Source organism: Eriocheir sinensis, chromosome 25 (assembly GCF_024679095.1).
Source record: "Eriocheir sinensis breed Jianghai 21 chromosome 25, ASM2467909v1, whole genome shotgun sequence".
In the NCBI taxonomy this organism is placed as follows: Eukaryota; Metazoa; Arthropoda; class Malacostraca; order Decapoda; family Varunidae; genus Eriocheir; species Eriocheir sinensis.
Genome location: NC_066533.1, coordinates 8,704,512 through 8,724,110, shown reverse-complemented (window position 1 = coordinate 8,724,110; position 19,599 = coordinate 8,704,512). Strand labels below are relative to the sequence as shown.

The following is a 19,599-nucleotide window of genomic DNA, read 5'->3' as shown; positions in this document are numbered from 1 at the left end:
TAAATGAGATAAAGTAAGTATGATGGCGATAAAGGAAGAGAGGAAGTAATATAGAGATAAGAAAAAGTAGGAAAATAATAAAGTAAGCAAGACACAAAATAAGAAAAGAAGGAAGAAAGAAAAGACGAAGAGGAAGAAGAATAAAAAGGATATATGATGTTAAAGAAAGAAAGGGATAAAACAGGGGAAAAAAATAAATCAAAAGAATATGAAACAAAGGAAGAAAAATAAAGTAAACAAGAGAGGAAAGGAAATAAAAGAAGGAAAATGCGTCCTGTTAGAGAAGAAACGAAATAAGAAAAAAAGAGAAAAAGAAAAATGTCGCAAATCCACTTCCATCTTCGTTCGTTTTTCCTCCTCCTCCCCCTCCTCCTCCTCCCCCTCCTCCTCCTGCTCCTCCTCCTTCTCGTGGTGGCGTGTTGAGGAATGAGGTTGTTATGGGAGGAGACATATGATGCTCCTCTTCCTCCTCCTCCTCCTTTTCTCCTCCAATCATGACGTGGCGAGTGGTCGAGCAGGAAGAGAGGGAGGAGGGAGAGGAGGAGGAAGATTTGGAGGAGGAGGTGGAGGGAAAAAAGAGAAGCAGACAAGAATAGAAAAGAAAAAATAGACAAACAAGAAAAAAACAAGAAAGAGGAGAAAAGAAAAGGCGGAGATAAAAATGAAAAACGGACAAACAACAGAATGACAAGGAAAATTATGGCGGAAAAACACATAAAAGAAAGAGAAGAAATATAGGAAGAAAAGCAAAGAGAAGGACACACACACACACACACACACACACACACACACACACACACACACACACACACACACCTTCGTCATCTGAACGGCCACAGGTAATTAAGAAATATAAAAAAGGGAGGCGAAGAAAAAGGTGTCCTTGTGGCTACCTGGAGGAGGAGGGAAGGAGGTAAAAAAAGGGAGGAGGAGGAGGAGTAGGAGAAGGAGGAGGGGGAGAAGGAGGAGGAGGAGGAGGAGGAGGAGGAGGTAGAGGAGGTCAAGGAATATTATATAAGGGGAGAGCCGGTCACGCCTTTGTTGTGTGACGGGTTTTGGGGAGGAGGAGGAGGAGGAGGAGGAGGAGAGGAGGAGGAGGAGGAGAGGAGAGAGAGAGGGAGAGAGAGAGAGAGAGAGAGAGAGAGAGAGAGAGAGAGAGAGAGAGAGAGAGAGAGAGAGAGAGAGAGAGAGAGAGAGAGAGAGAGAGAGAGAGAGAGAGAGAGAGAGAGAGAGAGAGAGAGAGAGAGAGAGAGAGAGAGAGAGAGAAAACACACACACATCCGGGTAGATCGCCTTTAAGTTAGCACACAGAGCACGATTCCTTCTTCAATAAATCAAATACTCTATAAAAAGGCTTCGGGAGAGGGTTCGATTCTCCTTTCAGGGTTTTTGAGTGTATTCATCTTCAGGTTCGGTGCGTCTGTGTTTTAATTATTTGTCTGTGTCTGTCTGTGTTCGTTTCTGTGGTTTCCGTGTTATGTGTGTTTGTTTCTTTGTTTCTGTCTGTCTGTCATGCATTTCTATTTGTCTGTCTGTCTGTATCTCTGTGTAAGTTATTTTCTCACTCTTTTTGGCTGTTTATCTGTTTGTCGTTTGTTTGAATTAATATATGACTAACTGTATATGTTTTTTTATGTCTGTTCTTTTCTTTGATTGCTTATTTGTTTGTCTGTCTGTTTGTCTGCATGTAATTTTCTCACTCAGTTTTTGTCGGTCTATCTGTTTGTTTTTTATACATAACTGACTGAATGTGTTATTATGTTGTCAGTTTTTTTCTCTTTGACTGTTTATTTGTCCGTTTGTCTGTCTGTCCGATGTCCATTCCTTTGTTTTCCCGTATAGTTGTCAGTCTGTCTGTCAACCTCTTTGTCTGCATGTCTCTCCTCTGACACCAGCATCACATCACCCAAGCACTGACACCACCACCACCACCACACCCACAACCACCACCACTGACCGCAACATCACACACATTCACCACCACCACCACCACCACTACCACCACCACTGACCGCAACATCACACACATTCACCACCACCACCACCACCACTGACCGCAACATCACACACATTCACCACCACCACCATCACCACCACCACCACACCACTGACCGCAACACCACTGCTATCCCCACCACCACCATCACCACCACCACCACCACCACTTGACCGCAACACCACCGCAGGATCACTCAAGTTCTTGTCTCCAATAACACCACCACTGAAAGCATCCATGTACACACACACACACACACACACACACACACACACACACACACACACACACATATATACACACAAAAAAAAACCATGACCAAAAAAAAGCACCATCACCACCACCACCACTACCACCATCACCACCACCACCACCACTACCACCACCCTCTACACCACTGCAATATCCTACCATGACTATCGCTATATTACTTATCCTCAAATGGTATCAGGAAACTCCATTGTCCTTCCACCACCACCACCACCACCACCACCATCACCACCACCACCACAACCTCCACCACCGCCACCACCCATCAAGGCACAGTAAGACAGAGAGAGAGAGAGAGAGAGAGAGAGAGAGAGAGAGAGAGAGAGAGAGAGAGAGAGAGAGAGAGAGAGAGAGAGAGAGAGAGAGAGAGAGAGAGAGAGAGAGAGAGAGAGAGAGAGAGAGAGAGAGAGAGAGAGAGAGAGAGAGAAAGGGGGGGTGAGAATGATGCTCCGTTTCAGCACTTAACCTTGTCCCCTTCAATTCCTCTTCCTCCTCCTCCTTCTCCTCCTCCTCCTCCTCCTCCTCCTCCTCCTCCTCCTCCTCCTCCTCCTCCTCTCATCCCCTACATCCTCCCTTTTTTTCAGTATCCACTCCCCTCTCATCCTTTACCTCCTCCTCCTCCTCCTCCTCCCCCGACAGGCGCCTCGTGGAAAGTGAAAAGTATCAAAACACGACAAAGTTTTCAGTAATATCAATTCCTCCTCAGCGTGAACATCCATCCATTGTCGCTTTATGTAAGGTGAGAGGGCGAGGGAGAGTAATGGTATCTCTCTCTCTCTCTCATTATATATTTTAATTGTAATGATAACAAGTAAGTGTAATTTTAAGCCCTGCAAAGCTACAGTAATAATAATAATAATAATAATAATAATAATAATAATAATAATAATAATAATAATAATAATAATAATAATAATAACATTAATAATAAGGGCAGCGGTAACATTCTCACTCCCATAAAATTTTAAAATGAATAAAGGGGAAAAAAATAGAGAGCAGGAAAAAGTATTGATATTGGGCCGCGTCCTCGAATACTTTAATAAAAAAATATATCCTGAAAAGGTTAAAAAAAAGGCCGTCGAGTGTAAAAGCGTGGATATCAATTTTTCGTTTTAGTAAATGTGATTGGAATCTCATTTGGATCACTGACATGCCTCTCTCTCTCTCTCTCTCTCTAAGTCTCTATCTATCTCTAACCATCTATCTATCCATCTAAGTATCTATCTATATACGTATATGTCTGTTGGAATCTCTCTCTCTCTCAGGAATATCAAAGTACAAAACACACATTCACCACCACCACCACACCTACCATCATCACCACTAGCATCATTACAACCACCACCGCTGCTATCATCACCATCACCACTACCACCACTATCATCACCATCATCACCACCACAACCACTATCATCATGTCACCATAAATTGCACCATACCGCCAAGACATGTCCGCCCTCCCCTCTTTCATCACCATACCACCATTTCACCATTCCTCTCCCCTCCTGACCATGCCCAATTAAACCCAGAATTATGAATAGTGGGGGGGAGGGAGAGGAGGAGGAGGAAGAGGAGGAGGAGGAGGAGGGACAGAAGAAATAGAAGAAAATGAGAACCAGGGAAGAAAAGGTTGAAAACATAAATAATAATATAATTTCTCGTACAATTACAAAAATAAAGGAAAAGAAAGAAAAAAAAGAGGAAGAGGAGATCCAACAAAACAAGAGGAAGTAAGACAGACGAATTTGCGGACATAAATTCTACCATACTATAAAAGAAAAGAAAATATGAAAAAGAAAAAAAAAATCATGAAAATATTTTATCATGGAAAAATATACATTCCCGGATTAAAATATAAAAAAAACTTCACACCTTTATCTCAAACACACAAAGGAATAATAAACGGTCTGCATAATTATAAACCTCTCTCTCTCTCTCTCTCTCTCTCTCTCTCTCTCCTGCCATCCACTCTTTTATCTTTCTCTCTCGCCTCGTCTTTCTTCCTTCACTAATCCTGGTCTCTCTCTCTCTCTCTCTCTCTCTCTCTCCTTCCATCACGCCTCACAACCTCTTCCGCCGTACATCTTTCCCCTCTTCTCTCTCTCTCTCACCGTTGAGCCAATTTATCTAATGTTTAATATTCCGTCTTTGTCCCTTCTTGAAAAACGTGTCGAGCTAAATATTTCTTTGTCTCTTAAATCCATTCTAATATTTTCATCTTATTATCCTTCTCTTCTTCTTTCTCCTACTTATCATCTCCTTCTTCTTCCTCCCCCTCCTCCTTATTCTCCTCCTCTTCCTCCTCCTCTGCATATTCGTTGACGTTTCCCTTCCTTTCTTCTCCTCTCTTCCATTATTCGTCGTATGAGAAGCAAGGCGAAACATAAAAGAAGAAATGTAGAGTGAGAGAGAGAGAGAGAGAGAGAGAGAGAGAGAGAGAGAGAGAGAGAGAGAGAGAGAGAGAGAGAGAGAGAGAGAGAGAGAGAGAGAGAGAGAGAGAGAGAGAGAGAGAGAGAGAGAGAGAGAGAGAGAGAGAGAGAGAGAGAGAGAGAGAGAGAGAGAGAGAGAGAGAGAGAGAGAGAGAGAGGCACAACAGTTTATGTAAGAGGAAAGTTATGTCTCATGCCCACCAGAGATCATGGAAAGCAACTCTCTCTCTCTCTCTCTCTCTCTCTCTCTCTCTCTCTCAGACAGACACTCTAGTAAATAAAGACAAACAACCAGACACCTCTCCAGACAGACCGAAACACACACACACACACACACACACACACACACACACACACACACACACACACGTCACGTTCTAACACTACACACACTCCTGAGTTCAATTCTGAGAGGGTTTCTTTTTTTTCTTTTCTTTCTCTTAATCCTCTCCTCCTCCTCCTCCTCCTCCTCTTCCACCTCCTGCACTTTACCGGATTGGTCAGCTGTTGTGATGACGTCAGTGTAAGAACTTCTCTCTCTCTCTCTCTCTCTCTCTCTCATAGGAAGAAAGTGAAAGACGGAGAAAAGGAAAGTGCATGATTATGATGGAGGTGTGAGGGAAAGTGGAGGAGCAGGGGGGGGAAGAGGAGGAAGAGAAAGAGGAGGAGGAAGAGGAGGAGGAGGAGGAAAGTGGAGGTGAATGCATAAATGACGAGGTAATGCAGGTTAAGAGAGAGAGAGAGAGAGAGAGAGAGAGAGAGAGAGAGAGAGAGAGAGAGAGAGAGAGAGAGAGAGAGAGAGAGAGAGAGAGAGAGAGAGAGAGAGAGAGAGAGAGAGAGAGAGAGAGAGAAATTATAACGCTAATAAACCATAATTAAGAAAACATATACATAAACAAAAAGAAACAAAATGAGTGAACCTTGTAGTCTATTGATAAAAAAAAGTTAATTCATTAAAACATTGATAAAAAGAAAATTAAAATACACACACAAAATAATGCAATCAAACAAAATATCAAGTAAAACAAACAAAGCAAGCCAACCAACCAATCACCGTCCACTTCTCACATTCCCTGGGCGCTGATTGGCTGCCGGGCTTCCAATCAATGGCCGGCCCTAACGTGACGTCACAGAGGAAAAAAAAAAAAAAGGAAAGAAAAAAACCCGTGAAGCTGAGGCCACCAACAGCTGAGCCATGATTGCTTGAGGAGGAGGAGGAGGAGGAGAGGGGGAGGGAGGGAGGGAGGGGGGGATGGGAAGGAGGAAGAAGGGAGAAATAAAATGAATATAAAAAGAAAAGACGAAAGAGAAGGAGGAGAAGGAAGGATGAGGAAAGGGAGGAAGAAGGAGGAATAAAATTATTATAAAAAAGGAAAAGCAAAAGAGAAAGAAGAGAAGGAAGAAAGAGGAGAAAAGGAAAGTTAAAAAGAAGAAGGAAGAGAACTAAAAAGGGGCAAAAGAAAGGGAGGAATAGAGGAACAAACATAATAAAAAAAAAACAAAAGAAGAAAAATAATTTGATAAAGAAAATGAAGAAATTGAAGAAGGCACGAAAAACACACAGATTAGAGGTGGCAGCTGTGTGTGTGTGTGTGTGTGTGTGTGTGTGTGTGTGTGTGTGTGTGCGTAAAGTTACATGGCTGACTGCTTTCCCTTTCAATTTTGCATTATAACCTATTGCTCTTCTTGTATGAGCGCGCGCACGCACACACGCACGCAAAAAAATCACTACTGAAAAAAAAATGATGATGATGGTGGTGATGGTGGTAGTGGTAGTGGTGGTGGTGGAGGTGATTCGATTTTTTTTTATTAAGTTTAAGGAAACATGACAACAGGAAGAGGAGGAGGAGAAGGAGGAGAAGGAGGAGGAGGAGGAGGAGGAGGAGGAGGTGAAGGCCCAGCTCTACGCCACAAAGGACGAATTCTCCTCCAAAGGTCACGCACACCTTTCCTCCGTCTTTCCTCCACCTCCACCTCCTCCTCCTCCTCCTCCTCTTCCTCCTCCTCCGTTCCTTCTTTGATATTCTCATCCACACATAACTTAGTAACACCTTGACAACTGAGATGAAGAGAGAGAGAGAGAGAGAGAGAGAGAGAGAGAGAGAGAGAGAGAGAGAGAGAGAGAGAGAGAGAAAGGCATAGGCACGCATTCTTGGCTGGTGAGAAGATTGTTATTACCGACTCTTTCCCTTCTGCTCCTCCTCCTTCTCCTCCTCCTCCTCCTACATTATGTCCTTCCACTTTCCTTCACAATTGCTCCTCCCCCCCTCTGATTATAACCAACCGCAGCAATCTCTCTCTCTCTCTCTCTCTCTCTCTCTCTCTCTCTCTCTCTCTCTCTCTCTCTCTCTCTCTCTCTCTCAGTTGTATAAAAAAAATCAATATATTCGTCTTAAATTAATAAAAACGGCAACGACAACAACAACAATGACAATAATAATAATAATAATAATAATAATAATAATAATAATAATAATAATAATAATAATAATAATAATGACAATAATAATAAATTCAACACTGTACTTCCACTTGGCTGGGTCCATAAATTTCTACAATACAAACGCAACTTTTAAAGGCAAACAAAAAGTGTCATATATACGCTAAAAACAAACAAAACAAAAACAAGAATTCATGAGTTTGATTTATCATTCTTTTTAACTAATATTTTTTTTAAGCTTTTAACTCCGTATGTATATTTATCACCGAGATGAGGCGGTGGTGGTGGTGGTGGTGATGGTGGTGGTGGTGGTGGTGATGGTGGTGGTGAGGGTAGTGGTGTGTGTTTGTATATTTTTCTATATGTGTGTGTATGTTTAAATGATGCTGTTTGTTTGTTTGTTTGTGACTTTGTTTTGGTGTATGTATATTCCTCACAACCTCTCATGTTCACTGGTCTATATTTCGATCATTTTCTGTCTGTCTGTCTGTGTTTCTGATGGCAGTGGTGTTAGTCTGTCTGTACATTCTTTGCTTTTACTGTTATATTTGTCTATCTGTATCTCTTTGTTGTATTAAGTTTGTCTGTTTGTGTGTCTTTCTGTCTGTCTGTCTGTATCTGTCCTTGTGTTGGTAAATTGGTCTATATTTTTCTCTCAATGATTTCCTTTTTTCTCTCACTTTCTTCCGTCCGATTATCTGTCTGTCTCTCTCTACCGCCGTCCCTGTCTCCATGTCTTAATTTCCGCCGCCGTGTTCTCTCTCTCTCTCTCTCTCTCAGCTATACCTTCCCTCACAACACAATATACATCTTCATTAGGCCTAAAATCACACTTCCCTTCACTGCACCTTCACCCTTACAGCCTCCCTTTTAGCCCCCCGTGAACTCTGACCTCTCGCGCCGCTGACCTCCACCTGGGGTCCATAATCGGTCAATTAGTGTCGAAGAAAATGGATTAGGTGGCTGCATAGGCCGAAGGGGACGAGGGGGAAGGCTGTGTGATCACTTAATTAGGGTAAATACAGGTAAAGTAGATTAGGGGAAGGTTAGGTAAGGGAGGGAAAGGCGTTTAGGTAATATGGAGCGAAAATTTGAATGTTGAAGAGATTGAATAAGGGTAAGGTTAGGTAATCATGGGAAAGGTGATGAGGTAATATGAGGTAAAAAAATAATAAAGAATGTTGGAAAGGAAGATTGAATACAGGTATGATAAGGTAAGGGGTTGAAAAAATGACCAAGTAAAATCAAGAAAAAAAAGTTATATATGGAAGGCTGAAAGGAATATTGAAATGGAAAAGGAAATGTTGAAATGGAAAGGGAATATTGGAAAAAACGATTAGTTATGGGTAAAATAAGGTAGAGAATGAGAAAAACGATTAGGTAATATGAAGGAAAGGAAAAAATGTTGGAAATGGAAGGTTGAAAAGAATATGGGAATGGAATGGAAAGGGAAATATTGAAATGGAAAGGGAAGGTCCGAAAGCGTATTTATAAAGGGTAAAGTTAGGTAAGGGTAAGAAGAGTGATATGATGCAAAAATTTGATAGAGAATATTGGTAATAAAATTTAATAAGGGTAAGATTAAAAAAGGGGTGGGAAAAATGATTAGATAATATTATGCAAAAATTGATAGGGAATGTTGAAAGGAAGATCAACTAAGGTAAACGGAGGAGAGTATTTTATGATAGGGTCAGGTGAAGGTGGGAAACGATAATATGAAATGAAGGCTCAAGTATTTGTATGATATTAAAAGATGTGACATAAGATTGGATAAGGTAAACGGAGGACTGTATATTAAGGTAAGGTAAAGGTAAGGAAACGATATAATGGAATAGAGCGATTAAAGTATTTAGAGAATAATAATAAAAAATGAGAGTATATACACGAAAATTAAGTTTGTGAGGGAATTATGTTATTAGACAAGGAAAATATAGGAAAGGTAAGGTAATTGAGAAAATATAATTGATAAGTATGCATGTGTTAGAGAGAGAGAGAGAGAGAAATGTGATACACGTGTCAAAATGGAGAAATATAGTGTCTCTCTCTCTCTCTCTCTCTCTCTCTCTCTATCAGCACTCTCTTTCACACTCTCTTCCTTCTGTCTCCTCTCTCAATCCTTTTCCATTTCTCCAATTCTCTCTCTCTCTCTCTCTCTCTCTCTCTCTCTCTCTTATATAATTTTCTAGTCTTCTCTTGTTCTTTTCGTTTCCCAATTCCTCCCCTCACCTATTCTCTCTCTCTTTCCTTCCTTCCTCCATCTTATCTCCCTCTTTCATCTCTCCTTTCCTTCCTCCTTCTCTTTGCTTCCTATTATCTCATCAACTTCCCTCCTTCACCTCTTATCACCTCTCCCCTCTTCTTTGTTCGTCCCTCTTTCTCTTCCTTCTCTCTAGTTTACCTCTGCTTTACCTCCTTCGCCTTCTTCGTCCTTCTTCTCTTTACCCTTGCTTCCATTATATATTCCTTCCTTCAACCTTTCCTCTCTTCCCTCCCTTCCTCTTTTTCACCCCTTCTTTTCCCCTCGTCACACACACACACACACACACACACACACACACACACACACACACATACACACACACTTGCATTAATCTCTGTCATACGCACCTAAAAATATATACAAACATACATTACCTGCCTGTCCGCCTGCATACACACACACACACACACACACACACACACACACACACACACACACACACACACACACACACACACACACACACACACACACACACACACACACAGAGGAAGGGCATAAATATACACACACAAAGGGCTCAAATATCAGAGAGGGAAATGAGAGGGAAGGAAAGGAGAGGGAGGAAAAGGAGGAAAGTGAAGGATGGAGAGTAGGGGAATAGGAGGAAAGCGAGGGAAGGAGTGAAAGAAAGGGAGAGCTATGGAGAAATGGAAACAGGTAAGACAAATAAGACAGAAAAAATTAAGATAGAAAAAAAAAGCAATAGACATCAGCAACATCCTTTCCCTTACCAGTTTCTATTCCCCATATCCCTTTTCTCACCCATCCTTCACTGCTTCCGTTTTTTATTCCTTTCTATTAACTAATCAACTACTACTTCTATTACTACTACTTCAAATCACTTTCTCTTCTTCGTCTGTTCTTCCTACCGTTCTCCTCATTGATTTATTTTCTATTCCGCTCATAACCTTCCTTCCTTCACCTTCCTTCTCTCCCTTATTCCCTTTTCCTCTTAATCCTTTTCTATTCCTCTTCCAGTCTTCCCTCCTTCACATTTACGAGTACTCTTCTTTCATCTCCCGTCTCTAACTTTTCTCCTTCCACCCCTTCCATCTTTCCTCTCATTTCCTCCTTCAAGTGGAAATGAGCAAAAGAAAAAATCCCCCCTTCCCCCCTTAACAAAAAAGATAAATAAATAAGCAAACACATCAAAACGCTTTGGAATTGGATCATGTGAGTTGTATATATTTTTTTTACGAAGTTTTGCTATCCGAGGGAGAAATAAAACTGCCGATACGTATCCGAGAAAAAAAGTATGGGATCGGGAAGCACCGGAAAAAAATAAAAAAGATATTTGATAAAGTTGTGTAAAAGTTTATATTTCGCGATGAAGGGAGGGAAAGGGAGAGAGGGAGAGAGAAAGAAAATTTTTACGGTGGAATTTGAGGTATTTTTGATGCGGTCTCATTCGGCAGGTGTGTAAAATTGCAGACAGGTGTTTTAATTACAGGTGTATAGGTGTGAGCTTAACTTTAACTTCGTATCAAGCTCAAACTATCTTTCTCTATCCTTCCTCCACTTCTCCATCTTCTTCTACTTCGTCCTATCCTCTCTCTACTTCTCACTTTCATTCTTTTCTCTTTGTGTATCTTTCATCCAATTATCCATCGTCTTCTTGTTTCCATAGTTCCTTTACTTCTCCATCATCTCATTCTTCCTTTTTCTATCATTCATCCATTTGTCTTTCTTTTTTTCCTCCATTTTCTCTCCTTTATTCACTTCTCCATTTTTTCCTTCTATCCTTCCTTCATTTCTACATCTCTCCATTTTACCGTTTCTATCCATTACAGCTTTTATTTATCGCCAACCTTTTTTCTTTCCTCCTCTTCCTCCTTCATCCATTCCTTCTCTCTCTACTAACCTCTTCTGCTTCCTTTCCCTTCTTCTTTCCACCTCCTTTTCAGTCTATATTTTATCTTCCATCTCTTCTTCCTTTACTATCCGTGTCCCTGTCTTCTGCTCTCCCTCCTCCCTGATCTTCGCCCTCTCCCTCCTTCTCTCCCTTCCTCACTCTACTGTCTGGACACGCACCTGTCTCCTTAATTGGGCAGGTGATACGAAGGTGAAGATAGCTGTGCGACGGACACGTGAGGAGACGAGACACTCATTATCTATCTCTGTGTATCTATTTATCCCTTTCTCTCTGTAAAACCCTTCGTTAAATCTCCTCCTCTTCCTCCTCCTCCTCCTACTGCTGCTCCCTTCTCGGTCTCCCCTTCTCCTCCCTAACCTAAACTTTCCCTCTCGTCCGCCGCAATCCACAAGGGACTGGAGGGAAGGGCCGAAGTGACCACTGGGCCGAAACCTCCCGGGGAGCCGACAGCGCCCCGCCGCCCCATTTGTCACACGTCGCGCCGAATTAGAGCCCATAACGCGAGGAGGCCCGGCGGAGTTAGGCTGAGTTGGGTTAAGTTGAGGGTTGGTTTAGTCTGTGGTGGAATGGTCTCCACTTTTGTGTAGGTATTTTTTTCTGGGCAATTCTTGCGTAATCCTCAATTTTAGTAATTCTTGTGTAACACCGTCAATTCATATTATTATTATTATTATTATTATTATAGGTCAAGAATGTCAGCCTTTCTGGAGAGTTCGTGGAACTATATACCTAGAAAGAGTCTCAGAGGGGGGAACATTGCCCTAAGGAAAGAGCAAGTCACCTTAGTAAAAAAACTATTAACTCTGTTCTTAAATAATTTCAGCTTTAACAACATCATTTGGAAGATGGATCCACAATTTAGTTATACAGGGAACAAAGCTTTTAGAAAATTGAGAAGTATTAAAACGTACAGCTGAAAATGCCAAATCATTGAGACTTGAAGCAAACCTTGTCAAACGAGGCTGAAGAAAAGACGGAGGAAGTTTAGAATGTAAGGGATGGTTATGATTGTTAAAGATCTTATACAACAGAGTAAGAGAGCCAACAATGCGGCGATGCTCAAGATTAATATCTAGATCAGGTAGCAAAAACTTGATGTGATTAAACGACCGGTCTAAGAGCTTCATATGGGAGTCTGCAGCAGAGAGGAAAACAGGGCAGGACTACTCAAAATGTGGCAACAAAATATGTAATTCTTCAGTATTCATGTCAATTCTTATGTGATTTTTTAGTACTCTTGTCGATCCTTATTAAATTCTTGTGTATCCTTGCCATTATGCATTTTTTTGTAATCCTCTCTTTTCCTGTGTAGTACTTGTGTAATCGTGTCCATTTTTATCTATTTTTTGTGTAACCCTGTTCATTTTTGTGATTCTTTGTGTAATAAACTAATCATTCTTTTTCTTATTTTTTCTGTGCATTTTCCCGATTTTCTTCACTTGTGATTGTGTTTTTCTTCTCTATATATTCCAAAACCTTTTCACATTTTTCTTTGATTTTAGTTTCGTCTGTTGGCAATTAATCAATATCAGCTTATTACCGACATTGTTGTATTACCATTATTTTCTACGTCTTGTATAGAGCATGCGGGGGTATAGGGTACGGAGGTATTCGGCGCACTCCAAAACAATAGCCAATAATGCGACGACGACATTTCATTATCTTCTAACGGGGTAACAATTCAGTGCGGGGCTGCAAAGTTTTGTGTTTGTGGTCCTGTTCTGAGAGTGAGGTTACGTGAGGTGAGGTTTTGGGTTGTTACTGTACAGAAGAAAAGAAATAAATAAATGAAAAAAAATATATATGAAGGTTAGGAGGTAAAAACTAAAATTCAATAGAAGTAACTCGATTGAAGGTTAACTCAGCGAGGGAGGGAAGGGAGGGAGAAAAAGGGAGAAGAGGGGAGGAAAGGGAAGGGGACGGGGAGGGAAGGAGAGAAAGAGGATGCAAGAAGACAAAGGATCAGAGGGAAAAAGTAGGAAAAGACGGGAAGAAGGGAAGAGGAACATAACATAAGGAGAAGAATATGGAGGGAAAACAAATGGAGATGAGGAAGATAAGGAAGAGCAGAGATGTGAAAGAAAGGCAGGTGTAGGTAGAGGAAGGAACGCAGGAAGCAAAGGGGGAAGCAAGTGAGGAAAGAGGAAGGGAGGGAGGGAGAGAACGTAGATAAGAAGCAAGGTTAGAGGAAGGGTTCAAGTTAACAAGGGGAGGAAAAAAAGGGGGAAAGGGTAAAACAAGGAAGGAAATGTTGATAAAGGGAGAAAGTATGCGAGGGAAGTTGAGGAATGATTTACGTGAATTAAGGGAGGAAAAAGAGGGTGGAGGAAGAAGTGAACAGAAAAGAGGAAATACTGAAGAGGTAAGAGATTGGGGAGAGAAGTGAGAGAGGAAAAGTGAGAGGAGGAAAGGAGAAGAGGGAAAAATGGAGTGAATAAAGGAAGGGAGGGGAAAGAAGAGGAAGAAGGTTGGTAAGGACAGAAAGGAAAGTAGACAGAGTAAGGGAGTAATGGGTGAGAAGAAAGGAAGGAGAAGAAAAGGATGGGAAAGAAAAAAAAAGGGGGGAGGGGGGAGGGGGGGGGGCAGCTCACCTTAATTAAGAGGGTGAGGAAAAAAATTCAGGACACGGCCCGTAAAAAAAGGGAGAGAGAGAGAGAGAGTCAGAAATTACATTAGCCTCAAGTTTCCAAAGCATCAAGGTCCGTATACCCAGCACCTTTTTTTCCACTTTTTTCCCTGAACTAAAAATTTCCCTCAGGAGAGAGAGAGAGAGAGAGAGAGAGAGAGAGAGAGAGAGAGAGAGAGAGAGGAAGCTTTGGATGAAGGGGAAAAGGAAGGAAATGGTCGCGGAGGAAAGAGGACGTGAAGAGGAAGAGGCTTGAGAGGAGAGGAAAGAGTTGGTGATACTGGAGGAAAAGTGGAGGGGTGAAGGTGAGGGAAATTTAAAGCAAAGAATGGGAAAGGGAAGGAGAGGAGGGAGCGAGAAAGATACAGAAGATAGGAAAGAGGGTGAGAACAGTTTAATGACAATAACAATAATAATAATAATAATAATAATAATAATAATAATAATAATAATAATAATAATAATAATAATAATAATAATAATAATAATAATAATAATTAGAGTATGGTGTAATAATCATAAAATATTTCCCACTTCACGTTACCCCACCTCTCTCTCTCTCTCTCTCTCTCTCTCTCTCAGGGTCGCGAGGTAGGGTCTTCCGGTCGTCTTGGGAGAGGAATTCGGTCTGAAAGGCGGCATCCGAACCACGTCCCGACACCTTTATTTTCTTTTTTCCTTTCTTGGGTGAGAAGGAAAAAGAATTATCGTGTATTGAGGGCTATCACTGGAGATTTTTTTTTGCTGTTGTTGTTGTTGATGCTGTTGCTGTCATTATTGTTCTTGTTTTCGTTGTTTTTCTTGTTCTTTTTATCAGCGCATGTATTCACGTGTTTTCGTATTTTTACTTGATTTTCTTATTTTACTACTACTACTACTACTACTACTACTACTACTACTATCACAACTACAATCGTGCCGGCAGAAATCCTCAACATTTTTCATTAGGACGTAACACAAACTGGCCGCCTCTTCATTCCTACATACTATCATCATCATCATCCTACATACTATCACCATCATCATCATCATCATCTCCGTCGCAATTGCCGCATCCGATTCGCGTCGCATCTTCCGTCGCGCGTTTTACGAATTTATGCTGGGAAGAAAATGTTGCGCGGGGGATTTCCGGCAAAGAAAACGGAGGAAACGTGACACAGGAATTCCATTAGCCCGCCGAGGCACATTCGAGGGCGAGGACGAGAAACGCAGAACAGTAATATTGCAGAGACTGAGACGGGGGCAGCGGTGGTGGTGGTGGTGGACGGGGGTGATTGTGAGTGGTAATGGCGGTGATGGTAACAGTTCTGCGGCTGGTGGTTGGTGTTATTGGGTATGGTAATGGTGATCAAGGTGACGGTGATGGTGGCGGTGCTTGAGATTGCTAGTGTGGTGGTGGTGGAGTATTTATGATGATCTTACAGCGGAGGGTTTCAATCGGAAGCTGAGGAGTGCCCACAGAGGGATAGAGATATTAATGGTGAAAATCGCTATGTTGGAAAAGAAAAGGACCTGCAAATAAATAACAAAAAAAAAATAATGACATAATAAAGAACAGTGCAAATATTTATATAGGAATAATTATGTAGGAGAGAGGAGAACAAGACAAAAAGTGAAGCTGAGAAAGAACTGATGGAAAAAGACCCAAGGGAAGGCCATTCAGAAGATTGTCAGGAAATTAAAGTCTACGGACTCTTTACATCAAATTTAGAAACAAGATGCGTAGGACAGGTGCGAAAGGAAACGCTTGGGTGAGGCTGATGATGATGAGGGTATCGTCAGGTCAGCTAAGGTAACGCAATGTAAGGAAAGGTAATATAAGGTAAATAAAGGTTAGGTATGGTAAGGCTAAATAAGGTTATGCAATTTTAAGCTAGGTAAGGTATGGAGAGGTTAATATGAAGGAAAAGTTAAACAGGGAAGGTAAAATAAATAACCCGATCCTTACCATCCTTATACCTTTTAGTTTAGAGTTAAGTTAGTGGCATATAGTTGGGAAGGTGATGATTTGTATATGGAAGCAAGACTGATGGTGATGGTGATGATTGTGATGAGATAGCAGTGATGGTAAACATGTGCAAAGGGCAGGTGTAAACAGGTACCCACATACACTTTCACCCTCTTACCTCTAGTACCTCAGGGATTAATGAAGGGATGCTGCGCTTACCTGCAACGAAAGAGAGAACAAGGTGAGTCAATTAGCACTTCATTAGCAATTATGTTTATAACTATGGAATACAATGAAGGGAGGTAAGAAGAAAAGGCTGAGAGAGGAGGTGTTGAAAAATGAAGTAAAAAGAAAGAAAAAGGGGAAGAGGGATAGGAGGAGGAGGAGAGGAGTGGAATATAAAAGAAAAATGAGAAAGAGAAAAAAAAGGAAGGAAACAGAACAACAAAAAAAGAATGAAAGAAAAGGAAACACATAAAGAAGACATGAGGGAATAAAAGGAGACTACGAGGAGGAGGAGGAGGAGGAAACATGGAAACATGGAAACATGGACTAGCAGGCAGCAGAAAGCCTGTTGGCTCATTACTAGGCTGCCTGCGTTCAGTGATTTAATCAATCCGTTTGCCACAGAAGTGGCTTGCAGGGAAGGATTAAAGCACTTGTGTACCTACTCTTGGGAACGTTCAGTTCACTCCTGTTGCAGCAAAGTGGCGATCAATGCGTTTCTTGAAGGAGTTGATGGTCTCTGCGCTAACCACTTCTGCAGGAAGGCTGTTCCAGTGGCGAACAACTCTATTCGAGAAGTAACTCCTGCCGATGTCGGTATTGCATCGCTTTGCTTGAATTGTTTTTCCGTTGTTTCTTGTTCTCAGGTTAGTTTGTAGCGTGAAGAGTTTGGAGTGATCAACGTTGCTGAGCTTGTTCAGGTACTTAAAGACTTGTATCATGTCTCCCCGCAGTCGTCTCTTTTCCAACGTGAAGAGGTTGAGTCGCTCGAGTCGTTCTTCATAGGGTTTCGTCCTCAGTGATGGTATCATCTTCGTGGCGCGGCGCTGTACTCTCTCAAGTAATTCAATGTCTTTCCTGTAATTAGGAGACCAGAATTGCACGGCGTATTCCAGGTGGGGCCTTACCAGCGAATTATACAAGGATAACATAACTCCCGGCGTCTTGTATTCGAAGTTCCTCGATATGAACCCAAGCATTGTATTGGCTTTCTTACAGGCGGACTTGCAGTGTTTTGTTTGTTTCAAGTCACTGCTGATGGTGACCCCGAGGTCTCTTTCCTCTTGCACAACATGTAGTGGTTCGCCACCCATGTGGTATATGTGGTTGCTGTTTCTGGATCCGATATGCATTACTTTACATTTGGTAGTGTTGAAGGACATCTGCCAGTTTTCTGACCACCGAGTGATCTGGTCCAGGTCTCTCTGGATAATTTCGCAGTCTGCCGTCGTGAGGGCCTTCCCACCCACCTTTGTGTCGTCGGCAAATTTTGAAAGATTGGATTTTAATCCTAGTTCTAGGTCGTTGATATATATGATGAAAAGTATGGGTCCCAGCACTGACACCTGTGGCACTCCACTTGTGACCGGGAGCCACTCGGAGGCCTGTCCGTTGAGTACAACTCGTTGTTTTCTTTCAGTGAGCCAGTCTTTGATCCACGCTGTCAGATCGTCGCCTAATCCTGCCGACTTAAGTTTCTTGAGGAGTCTTTCATGTGGCACTTTGTCAAAGGCTTTCTGAAAGTCTAGATATATAACATCACTGGGGATATGATTATCCCAGTTTTCATAGATACCTTGGAAGAAGTCCAATAAATTGGTTAAGCATGAGCGCTTGTTCCTGAAACCGTGCTGAGCATCGGAAATGATGTTGTTGTCTTCAAGGAACCTAACGAGTTTGTCTCTGATGATCTTCTCGAGGATTTTTCCTGCCACTGAGGTCAAGCTGATTGGTCTGTAGTTTAGGGCCACACTTTTGTCTCCCTTTTTGTAGATCGGTGTTACGTTCGCTTGTTTCCAGTCTTTCGGGACTTTGTTTTGTTGGAGGACAGATTGTAGATGGCGGTGAGTGGCTTGAGGATTTGTTGCTTGAGTTCCTTGAGCAGCCTGGGTGACAAGTCGTCGGGTCCGGCGGACTTGTTTGTCTCGAGTTTGTCTAGGTACTTTTTCACATCCCGTTCGTCGATTGTGCCAATTTCTAGGGGAGTGATTCCCATCGGTGGGGAAGGGCTCTCGGGTACGGACTGGGTATTCTCGACCGTGAACACAGACGCGAAGTTCCTGTTTAGGATTTCGACCATTTGTCTACTGTCCTGTGTTAGTACGTCACTTTCATCTTTTAGGGGACCGATATTGCTTTTGTCTTCTTTTGGTTCTTATATACGTGAAGAACTTTTCGGGTTGGACTTGGCTTCGCGTGCAATTTGCTTTTCATAGTCACGTTTACTCTGGCGAATGAGTGTTCTGCAAGCTCTGAGGCTTTGATGGTACTGTTCGCGTGCCTCGTCAGTGCTGTTTTCCTTTAGCAAGTTGTATTTTCTCTTCTTCAAATTAATCGCCCGTCGAACTTGGGTAGTCATCCACGGTGTGCTTGTGGCATTATTTGTTCTCCTTGTCTTCATGGGAACAGTCGTTCTCTCTACCTCCAGGAGTTTGTTCTTAAAGCCGTTCCACGCGCCGTCCACCGGAGTGAGGTTCATGGGTTCCCAAGTTGTCTGGGTTAGCAGCTCACGAGCAAGTTAAAATTGGCTTTTTGTAGTCTGGAATCTTGGACATGTTTTCTGTGAGTTCATGGTCTGTTCTGATTTTTAGGCGAATTAGGTGATGGTCGCAACCATCCAAGTTTTAGCCGACTTGACATTCACGTGTGAGATCTGAATCACTCACGAGTACTAGGTCTAATAAGTTATTTTCCCTCGTCGGTTGGGTAACAATCTGAGTAAGAAAATTGTCCTCTAACATTTCGAGCAATCTGTTACCCTCCCGATCTCCAATCATCGTGGTCCAGTCAATGTTGGAACAGTTAAAGTCCCCGATAATGACTGACTGTTTGTTTTGTGTTATGGTGTGAATTTCCTCGTACAGCGCTTCGTCGTCCGCTGCTTGTTGCTTTGGAGGTCTGTAAACGGTTCCAATCGTTATTTTGTTGTACTTGCTAGTCTCCAGTTCAACATATACAGTGTCATATTTCTCTGAGTCTTCTTTGGTTATTTCCACGGCAGGGTATTTGTTCTTGACGTAACAGATGACACCTCCTCCTTTCTTGTGAAGTCTGTTTTTGTAGAAGCTCTCGTATCCCGGAATTGAGAATTCGGTCATTAGGTGGTCAGAGGTGGCCCACGTTTCGGTGATGGCAATCACGTCCGGACTTTCTACGTCAACATAGGAGGAGGAGGAGGAGGAGGAGGAGGATCATGTTTATCATTCATGTGGGTCAAGTATGTATTGTGACAAAGGACTTAGAATGAGGGAATGAATGGCACACGCTCTCTCTCTCTCTCTCTCTCTCTTAAGATAATGATGACGATGATAACGACAATAACGACAATAACAACGACATCTAGACAAAAAATAATAATAAAATAAACAGACGAATAATATAAAAAAAAGAAAAAAAAACACCGGACGAAACAACACAACACCACAAACAGTAAAAAAAAAAAAAAAAAAAAAATAGTAACAACAACAACGGCAATAATAATAACAACAATAATAATAATAATAATAATGATTGAAAGAATAACTAATCA

At 41.8% G+C, this 19,599-nt stretch overlaps 1 long non-coding RNA gene across 1 annotated transcript in view; it reads right to left on the bottom strand.

Annotated features, from left to right (window-relative positions):
* LOC127003287 (uncharacterized) overlaps positions 1 to 19,599 on the bottom strand; it is a 125,404-nt gene that overhangs the window by 72,031 nt on the left and 33,774 nt on the right. The window lies entirely within an intron of this gene.